General features: G+C 48.5%; 1 pseudogene; it reads left to right on the top strand.

Moving 5' to 3' along the window:
* The first annotated feature begins 211 nt into the window (after window positions 1–211).
* Window positions 212–1,174, top strand: LOC130017231 (uncharacterized protein C6orf62 homolog; annotated as a pseudogene).
* Window positions 1,175–10,251: the final 9,077 nt, after the last annotated feature.

Below are 10,251 nucleotides of genomic sequence, written 5' to 3'. Positions count from 1 at the left end.
TTACTCCTGGCTCTGTAACTCAGGAACAACTCTGAGCAGTTCCTTGGGGACCAAATGCTCTATCCACTGCACTATCACTCTAGACCCAAGGAAGGTCTTATTCTCAGAAATATGCACACAGGGTTATCGTGGCTAGTTTTTTATTCCAGCAAAGATTTGGTCCTAAGTATATAATGCGCTGTGAACATTCATTCAATTGGTGGTGGGAACCATGACTTCAAACGTTGGCTTTTGATTTGAGGTCACACCTATTAGTTCTCAGGAGCTACTTCAGGTTTGGTGTGAAAGGTTGTTGCTGGCAGTGTTCATGGGACCACAGGGTACTGAGCATCTAACCAGGGACTTCCGTTTTCAAATCCTGTTTTCAAACTCTGGCTTTTGAGAACTATTCCTAGTTTCTTATTGGAGGAGTGGCGGTATCTTTCTCTCTGTCTCTCTCTGTCTTTCTCTCTCACTGTCTCTTTCTGTTGGGGCCGGACTAGATGTTGAAGATGAGTCCGTGTAGAAGAAACAAGCTCTGTACAGACTACATGCTCAGCTTAGAAAGAAAAAGAAGCTCTAGCTGACCAGTTTGACTTCAAGATGTATATTACCTTTGCATTCAAGGAGAAGAAGAAAAAAATCAGCAGGTTTTGAAGTGTCTGAGGTCAAACCAGTCATGACGAATAATTATAAGAAAATATCCTAAAAGGTGTGCGGGATTCCAGCTATTCCTTGGAAAGTTCCATAGAGCTTTTAAAGGAGGATGTGGTCCAGCTTCCTGCTCCTCGATACCAGTCTGTGAGAAGGGATGTCATTGACTGTACTCAGGAGATGTATTTCATTCTGTGGTCTTAGAATGTTATTGAAAAAAATTGTCTGTCTACTGTTTTCTAGTTGGAAGGAATCTGATGAGCCTTTTCGTCTCATTCATGCCAAATTTGAGTTTCATCACTGTGACTATGAAAAACACTTTCTGCATGTACTGAGCCACAAGGACAAGACTGGAATTGTTGTCAACAATCCCAACCAGTCAGTGTTTCTCTTTATCGACCAACAGCATTTGCAGACTCCAAAAAATAAAGGTAATATCTTCAAGTTATGCAGCATCTGCCTCTACCTGCCAGAGGAACAGCTCACCCACTGGGAGGTTGGCACCGTAAAGAAACACCTGCATCCTTCCAAGCCAGAATAGAGTCTGGGCCAGCACAGTGGAGAAGATCAGAGTGCAGCAGGAGATCTTGTCTTGTTTTCTTACCACTTTATTCTTTCAGAGATTAAAGAAAATGGACTCATGCACAGAACACTCTGCATTTTGAAACTTGTTCATCCTGATTTCTTTTTAAATCATTTGTATCTCAGAACTGAAAAAAATTAGCTGTCTTCTTCACAGACTGTGTGAAAGAAGACTTTGCATATTTGCTGCACTGTATCAGCATCTTGTTAAAAATGTCAAATGAAAGGACTATTGTACACCGAAATGCTTCAATGTATTTGAAAGCACAAGGTGATACTCTTTTTGACGGTCTTTCCATTTGAGCTGGTTTTTGCCTCTTTGACATCTGTCATCAGCATTTAGAGGGTAAGAAGTACATGTAGGATAATAAATAATTTTTACAAATGCAATAGCTTTGCTATAATTACCGTTGATCCAGAACACTGTCAGATTCAATCTAATGACCAGAAGTAGTTGTTCTAAAAAGAAAATTCAACCACGGAAAAGAAATCTTAAATGAAAAAAGCATCTCATTGCAGGTATTCTAGCCTCATTTTACTGGGCCAGGTTTGTTTAAAAAAAAAAAAAACAGACGAGTCCATGTAGACTATCCCACTAACGGTCAGGAATACAGGGAACCATGAAAATGGGCGAGACAAGACGTGTGTGTCCAGATTGGTTTCAATGAGGCTCAACATCTCTTTCTTTAAGCTGCCTTAAGTAAAAAACCTAAATCTTAGTATAGCAGAAGAGTCAGTCTTTTCTCATAGACCAGATGACACCAGACCCACTTGACACCAGATGCTTGAGGTTGTAAATAACAGGCCAGAACATTTGGCTGTGTTTCTTTCCTGAGGGCTGAAACTAACTGGCTTGTGAACATAATCAAACAATGTATGTCATAATGCCCCCGCTTAGGGGGCGTGGCTAGGGGCCAGTTGGTGGGGGCGGGAGGGGGAAAGCGCTGTTGCTCTGGCCTTTAAAGGTCAGCGGGAAGGCGGGTGGGGCAGGCCTGGCTGGGACTGCGGGCTCACGCTCCCCACCTCCCAGGTCTCACGCTGAGGCGGGCTCCGTGTCCTGCGTGCCTGTGCGGACTGCGTCACGGGCGTTGACCGCCGACCGCTGGTGGTGGCTCCTTGGAGACTGCCCGGCTCCTGCACGCCACCTCCGAGGCCCTGGGCTGCGCCCGCCATGCCAAGCTGCTGCTAGGTGGCCTGTGCTTGGGGCCCAGCTGGATGCTGAGCGTGTGGGCGGGCGCTCAGAGCAGGTGAGGGGCGGGCATGGGGGTGGGGGTCCTTGCCAGCCCGTGGGGCCCAGCTGGACGCTGAGCGTGTGGGCAGGCGGTGTGGGCAGGCGCGCTGAGCAGGTGAGGATTTGAAAGGATCCTATGTATTTCCCAGTTTCCTTCTGGGAATCAGAGCAAAAAGCTGTTTGCTAGTTCTTAGAATTGGAATAATCTGCAGAACTCAACACCGCCAGTTAATAATAGTGCCTAGATAGTCTGTGTGCTTTTCTGGAGGCAGTGTTTCTGAGTTGCCTCCTCCGTAAGACCTGAGCAATGCTGGGTGTGCCCCTTCCCCCCCTCAAAAAAAAAAAAACCCACAACAGCAGTAATAATAATCTGATGTCAATTGTAGTCAAGGATATTTTCATCAGGCTTTTATATACTCGAGTTTTATTCTAGTTAAGTTTCTGAAAGGCCCTGCTGTAGAAAGGCTTGGTAAAGCTTGCCTACTTGAGTCTACCACACGTTAAGGGTGTGCTTCTGTAGATCCCTTTTTAGGGTGATTCATTTGAGAAGCTTGACCCTCACCAGCAAACAGGTGTCTTAATTGGTAAAGGTCAGAAAAAGGCGTCTGGTAGGTTGCGTTATAACGGTAACATTATTCAGCAAATTTTTGTGGGTCTTTGGTCACCCTTAAGAATGTCTTCGGGTGGCCTGAAATTCAGTGTTTGTCTAAGGATGATGACTTTCCTCATCTGAAAAATGTCTGAGCTCTCAGAGGGTTTAACTTGACAAGGGAGATGTCCTCGGTTCCGATGACAGCCCAGAGAAGTTCTAGCCTGTGATTCGGTTAATTCAGCAGTGGAGGAGGACCGTGTTAGATGAGTTCACGGTATGGACCCATGTTCAAATGCTCTGAAAAACATCGCATTGCTGTCTCAATGACAGCTCCCTGTCAGAGACCTCCACAACAAGCACTTGAGTTGCCTGAAGTGCCTCACAGCGCTGGGATAGTCCTTTAGGAACAGGAGCAGAGAGCTTTCATCAGCAAGCTGTGTGAAAGTAAAACAGACTTCACAAATGGCAGTGATTGCTAAATGTCCCCACATGGCTGTGACCATGACTTCAGGGAGTTGTGGCAGGTGTTATACTGAGGCCTTACAATGATGTCCTTGCTATTTCCTGTATGGTGGGAGTTTCCCTTCCTCTAGGAGTGGAGACGTGCCTTTGATTTGTGGTGTCTCCTTCTGAGTTCAGTTTTGGAAAGAAAAAAAATGACTCTAAAAGAACATATTTTTGCACACACACACCCCAACACTATTTCTTTGACTCCCCAAGTTCTAAAAACAATTATTTGAAAGAACCTTTTCAAATGAGTAAAAGGTCTGCTTCCTTTTCCAGTTCAGAAGATAAAGTAACATTGTCTACGTTATAAAGCATGATGGGGAAACATGAATGTCAAAGGAAAAGTTGGTGACTCCTTTCTGGATGTTGTGGCTGAAGATCATTTAAAGATTGATGATTTGGGTGAGTCTGGAAGATTCCTGAACTTTTATAAGTGAGCTATTGCAGTGGGTTCAAATTTTTTTCCAAGAATTTTAACTGACAACATGCTAAGCAAAGTATTAAAATTCAAGATGTGCAAGTACATTTCCATTGATAAAGAATGATAGTAATACAAGCTTAATGAACTGTAATTAAATGTAGAAAGTTAGATCTACTTAATCTCACATTTAGAAAACAACACATCAACAATGTTTTTTACACCACAGCTCTTTGTAACAGCAAAGGACTTGAAACAAGTACGTGCCCATCAATGGAGAACTGATGTAGTTCAGTCGTACAGCATTATACTATTGTTCTAAGGAGTATTTAGTAGAAGTATCAGTGGTTATCCATAGGTAGGCTGGGAACACGAGGGAGATTTTCTTGTAAAACTTTTTAACATTTTTCTCCAAGTGTAAGTAGGCTACCTATTTTCAAGTGTATTTAAAGAAAAGAAAAAGAACTTGAAGGCTAAGTCTTCCTGGATGATCTCATCGGTAGATCATCCAAGGTAAGGAATAGACAGTGTTCACTGAAAATAGACCCATAGACTCTGATGACAGAACTGAGATTACCAAGGGTGCAGGGCATAGGAAGGAAGGTTCCTGTGACCCGAGAGAGGCTGTCCTTGTGGTGGTGGGGATGGTGACTTAAATTCCATGTTTTTAGTTGCTTTCAGCTTTTCCGATGACTTGAAAAAAATATTGGAAGGAGTCGTTTCCAAACATTCGATATTGGTTGTCTCTTTTTAAACCTCTTCATTTCACTCTTCTTTCCTTTGGCCCTGAATGCATGGAAGTGGCCTGTCTCTGTGACCGCCGAGCTGTGCTAATTCACTTCTGCTCTTGAGCCTAGTGATTAGGGTGATTGGTCCTATCATCAGTCACAATTGTCCCTGATCCCCTAAGTAGCTTCCTACTTCCCTGAGGATAAAAGACACATGATTTGGTTCCCTTTGCTCTTCCTCCCTTCTCCTTTTCTCCTTTCTCTCTTCCCCTGTCCCCCATTGCGGAGGGGGTGGGGTTTGTGTCACACCTGGCAGTATTCAAGGATTACTCCTGGATCTGTGCTCAGGGATCCTGCCCTGCAGTGTGTGGGGAATCCAGTACTGTGTGCAAAGCAAGTGCTTGCACCTCTGTACTACTCTCAGCCTCTCTCTTTCTCTCTTCATTCTTTATTCACGCGTTGGCCACCTGCTTTTTCTCAAGCACTGCATTGAATTCAACCCACATTTCCACCTTTGGGACTTTCCATCAATTTGACATTTCTTTCTGCCTGGGTCATTTTCTCTCTCTGACCTGAAAATCCTGCAAGTGTTGCTTTTCATCTTTCTAGTCTCAATTTACATGCTCCTTTTGACATGGCACTTTTCCCAACGCCCTCGTATAAAATAGGGTTTCTTACCCCTTTTTCTTGTTTAAAACATCCAGGTCCTCTCTCATCCCATTGATGACCAGCTGTTTCTTTGTTTCTGTTTCTCTCTGCCAGTAGACTTCATTGGAGAATAAAATAATCCTCATTTTACTTCACATTGTATATGGAGTGAAGTATGTATAAACCAAAAGGACAGGTGTAAATTTAGGATGCAGTGCGCATTTTTAACATCGATTAAAAATGTGGGCAAGTTGTGGGCGGGATTAAAGATAAATTAAAATAGATTAAAAATGCGGCAAGTTGTGGGCGGGACATTCAAAGTAAGAGAATGCCCTGGAACCCAGTGCATCGTTGCTGATCGGAAAAAATGCCCTGGTACCCGGATGCCAGAGCCATGCTTGTATGAGCTCATGGTCACTGGGATACTCTCTGGAAAAGGCTGGACGGGAGCACCTAGCCCATCTGGGACCTCCTGGTGATATCGGCTCTGTTTGGGGCCTGGAGCATTCTCCGGGAGCTATGGGGCCCTCCAGCTGGTTTTCTTCTTTGTTGCTGTGTGTTGTAAGATGGCGTTGGGGGCTAGTCGTGGGCATGACTTCCGGAATCAGAGATTGCCTGGGAGCCGAGGCGGCCCCTTTGCAGTTCGGAAAAAAAGTCCTGGTACCCGCATGCCAGACCCATGCCTGTAGGAGCTCATGGTCACCGGGATTCCCTATGGAGAAGGCAGGACGGCAGCACCTACTCCATCTGGGACCTCCCAGTGATATCTGCTCCGTTTGGGGCTTGAAGCATTCTCTGGGAGCTGTGGGTCCCTATGCCGGGTTTTCTTCTTTTTTGCTGTGTGGTGTAAGATGGCTCTGGGGGGCGAGTTGTGGGCGTGACTTCTGGAAGCAGAGGTTGCCTGTGACCGGGGCAGCCCCATTGCAGTTCGGAAAAAATGTCCTGGTACCCGCATGCCAGAGCCATGCTTGTAGGAGCTCATGGCCACCGGGATTCCCTCTGGAGAATGCGGGACGGCAGCACCTACCCCATCTGGTACCTCAGGGTGATGTTGGCTCTGTTTGGGGCCTGGTTCTTTGTCTGGGAGCTGTAGGCCCACCGCCGTTTTCTTCTTTCTTACTGTGTGCTGTAAGATGGCGCTGGGGGGGCGAGTTGTGGGCACAACTTCCAGAATCAGAGGTTGCCTGTGACTGGGGTGGCCCCATTGAAGTTCTGAAAAAATATCCTGGTACCAGGTTGCCAGAGCTATGCTTGTAGGAGCTCATGCTCACCGGGTTCCCTCTGGAGAAGTGGGACGGCAGCACCTACCGCATTGGGGACCTCCGAGTGATATTGGCTCTGTTTGTGCCTGGAGCATGCTCCGGGAGTTATGGGTCCCTCCAGCCAGTTTTCTTCTTTCTTGGTGTGTGCTGTAATATGGCCCTGGGGGCGAGTTGTGGGCAGGGCATCCAAAATCAGAGCTTGCCCTGGAGCCGGGGTGCATCATTGCAGTTCGGAAAAATTGTCCTGGTACCTGCATGCCAGAGCCATATCTGTAGGAGCTCATGGTCACCGGGATTCCCTCTTGAGAAGGCGGGACTGTAGGACCTAGCTCATCTGGGACCTCCCAGTGATATCAGCTTTGTTTGGGCCCTGGAGCATTGTCTTGGAGCTCTGGGGACCTCCAGCCAGTTTTCTTCTTTGTTGCTGTGTGCTGTAAGATGACACTGGGGGGCGAGATGTGGGTGTGACTTCATAATCAGAGGTTGCCTGCAGCCAAGACGGCCCCATTGCAGTTCAGAAAAAATGTCCTGGTACCAGCATGCCCAGGCTATGCCTGTAGAAGCTCATGGTCACCGAGATTCCGTATGGAGAAGGCGTGACGGAAGCACCTAGCCCATCTGGGACCTCCGGGTGATATTGGCTCTGTTTTTGCCTGGAGCATTCTCCGGGAGCTGTGGGGCCCTCCACCGGTTTCCTTCTTTGTTGTTGTGTGCATAAGATGGTGCTGGAGGGCGAGTTGTGGCATGACTTTTGAATCACAGGTTGCCTTGGCGCCGGGGCGGCCATATTGCCGTTCTTAAAAAATGTCCTGGTACCTGCATGCCAGACCCATGCTTGTAGGAGCTCATGGTCACCGAGATTCCCTCTGGAAAAGGCGGGACGGCAGCACCTAGCGCATCTGGGACCGCCCAGGGATATCGGCTCTGTTTGGGTCGGGACCATTCACGGGATCTGTGGAACCCTCGAGCCGGTTTTCTTCTTTGTTGCTGTGTGGTGTAAGATGGCACTGGGGGACTAGGTGTCGGCGCGACTTCAGAATCAGGTTGCCTGTGAGCCAAGGCGGCCCTTTGCAGTTGGGAATAAAAGTCCTGGTACCCATATAACAGACCCATGCTTGTATGAGCTCATGGTCACTGGGATACCCTCTGGAGAAGGCAGGATGGGAGCACACAGCCCATCTGGGAACTACCAGTGACACTGGCTCTGTTTGTGGCCTAGAGCATTCTCCGGGAGCTGTAGGGACCTCCAGCCAGTTTTCTTCTTTGTTGCTGTGTGTTGTAAGATTGCGCTGTGAGCGAGTTGTGGGCATGACTTCTGGAATCAGAGGTTGTCTGGGAGCCGGACTGCCCCCTTTGAGATTCGGACAAAAAAGTCCTGGTACCCACATGGCTCTGGCATGAGGGTACCAGGACAGTTTTTCCGAACTCCATGGGTCCAGTCCGGCTAACAGGCAACCTCTGATTCTGAAGTCATGCCCACATGATTTTGCTTTTTGGAGCTCGTGGTCACCGGGATTTTCTCTGAGAAGGCGGGACAGCAGCACCTACCCCTGCTGGGAACTTCCAGTGATATCGGCTCCATTTTTGGCCAGAAGCATTCTACGGGAGCTGTGGGGCCCTCCAGCCAGTTTTCTTCTTTGTTTCTTTGTAGTGTAATATGGTGCTGGGGGGCGAGTTGTGGGTTTGACTCAGGACTCAGTGGTTGCCTGGTTGCCGGGGCAGAACCATTGAGTTTGGAAAAAATGTCCTGGTACCAGTTTTCCAGAACCATACTTGTAGGAGCTTATGGTCACTGGGATACCCTCTGGAGAAGGCAGGATGGCAGTACCTAGCCCAACTGGGACCTTCAGTTGATATCACCTCTGGTTGGGCCCGGAGCATTTTCCTGGAGCTGTGTGTCCCTCCCACCGGTTTTCTCCTTTGTTGCTTTTTGGTGTAAGCTGGCGCTGGGTGGAGAGTCCTGTGCGTGACTTATGGAATCAAAGGTTTCCTGGGAGCTGGGTCGGCCCCATTGTAGTTCGGATAAAATGTCCTGGTACCCACATGCCAGACACATGCTTGTATGAGCTCATGGTCACCGAAACTCCCTCTGGAGAAGGTGGGACAGCAGCACTACACCATCTGGGACCTCCAGGTGATATAGAATGTTTGAGCCCCAGAGAATTGTCTGGGAGCTCTGGGTCCCTCCAGCCGGTTTTCTTCTTTGTTGCTGTGTGGTGTAAGATGGTGCTGGGGGGCGCCTCGTGGTACTGACTTTCGGGATCAGAGGTTTTCTAGGAGTCGGAGCGAACCCATTGAGTTTGGAAAAAATATCCTGGTACTGAATGCCAGAGCCATGCTTCTATGAGCTCATGGTCACCGGAAATCCCTCTGGAAAAGGTGGGAAGGCAGCATCAACCACATCTGGGATCTCCCGGTGTTATCAAATCTGTTTGAGGCCCGGAGGATTCTCCGGGAGATGTGGGCTCCTCCAGCCGGTTTTCTTCTTTGTTGCTGTGTGGTGTAATATGGCGCTGGGTGCGAGTCGTTGGCGTGAGTTCCAGAATCAGAGGTTGCCTGGGAGCCGGGGTGGCCCCTTCGCAGTTTGGAAAAAAAGTCCTGGTACCCGCATGCCATATCCATGTTTATATAAGCTCATGGTCACTGGATACCCTCTGGAGAAGGTGGGGCGGGAGCATCTAGCCCATCTGGGACCTCCTGGTGATATTGGCTCTGTTTGGGGCCTGGAGCATTCTCCTCCAGCCAGTTTTCTAGTTTGTTGCTGTGTGTTGTAAGATGGCATGGGGGCGAGTTGTGGGCATGACTTCCGGAATCAGAGGTTGCCTGGGAACAAGGGTGGCCCTTTTGCAGTTCGGGAAAAAAGTCCTGGTACCCACATGCCAGAGCCATGCTTTTTGGAGCTCATAATCACTGGGATATTCTCTGGAGAAGGCGGGACGGCAGTACCTACTTCTTCGGGGACCTCCCAGTGATATCCGCTCCATTTTCGGCCAGAAGCATTCTCCTGCAGCTGTGGGGCCCTCCAGCCGGTTTTCTTCTTTGTTGCTGTGTGTTGTAAATTGGCGCTGTGTGTGAGTTGTGGGCATGACTTCTGGAATCAGAGGTTGCCTGGGAGCTGGGCTGCCCCCTTTGCAGTTCGGATAAAAAGCCCTGGTACCCACATGGCTCTGGCATGATGGTACCAGGACATTTTTTCCGAACTCAATGGGTCCGGTCCGGCTTCCAGGCAACCTCTGATTCTGAAATCATGCCCACATGATTTTGCTTTATGGAGCTTGCGCGCACCGGGATTTTCTCTGAGAAGGTGGACAGCAGCACCTAACCCTGCTGGGACCTTCCAGTGATATCGGCTCCATTTTCGGCCGGAAGCATTCTCCGGGAGCTGTGGGTCCCTCCAGCCAGTTTTCTTCTTTGTTGCTGTGTAGTGTAAGATGGCGCTGGGGGGCGAGTTGTGGGTTTGACTCAGGACTCAGAGGTTGCCTGGTTGCCGGGGCGGACCCATTGAGTTTGGAAAAAATGTCCTGGTACCAGTATGCCAGAGCCATACTTGAAGGAGCTTATGGTCACTGGGATACACTCTGGAGAAGGCAGGATGGCAGTACGTAGCCCATCTGGGACCTTCAGGTGACATCGCCTCTAGTTGGGCCCGG

The sequence above is a fragment of the Sorex fumeus genome, unplaced genomic scaffold (genome assembly GCF_029834395.1).
Source record: "Sorex fumeus unplaced genomic scaffold, SorFum_2.1 ptg000183l, whole genome shotgun sequence".
Classification (NCBI taxonomy): Eukaryota; Metazoa; Chordata; class Mammalia; order Eulipotyphla; family Soricidae; genus Sorex; species Sorex fumeus.
Note: the sequence above shows the minus strand (reverse complement) of the source record. Positions and strands in the feature narration are given on the sequence as shown.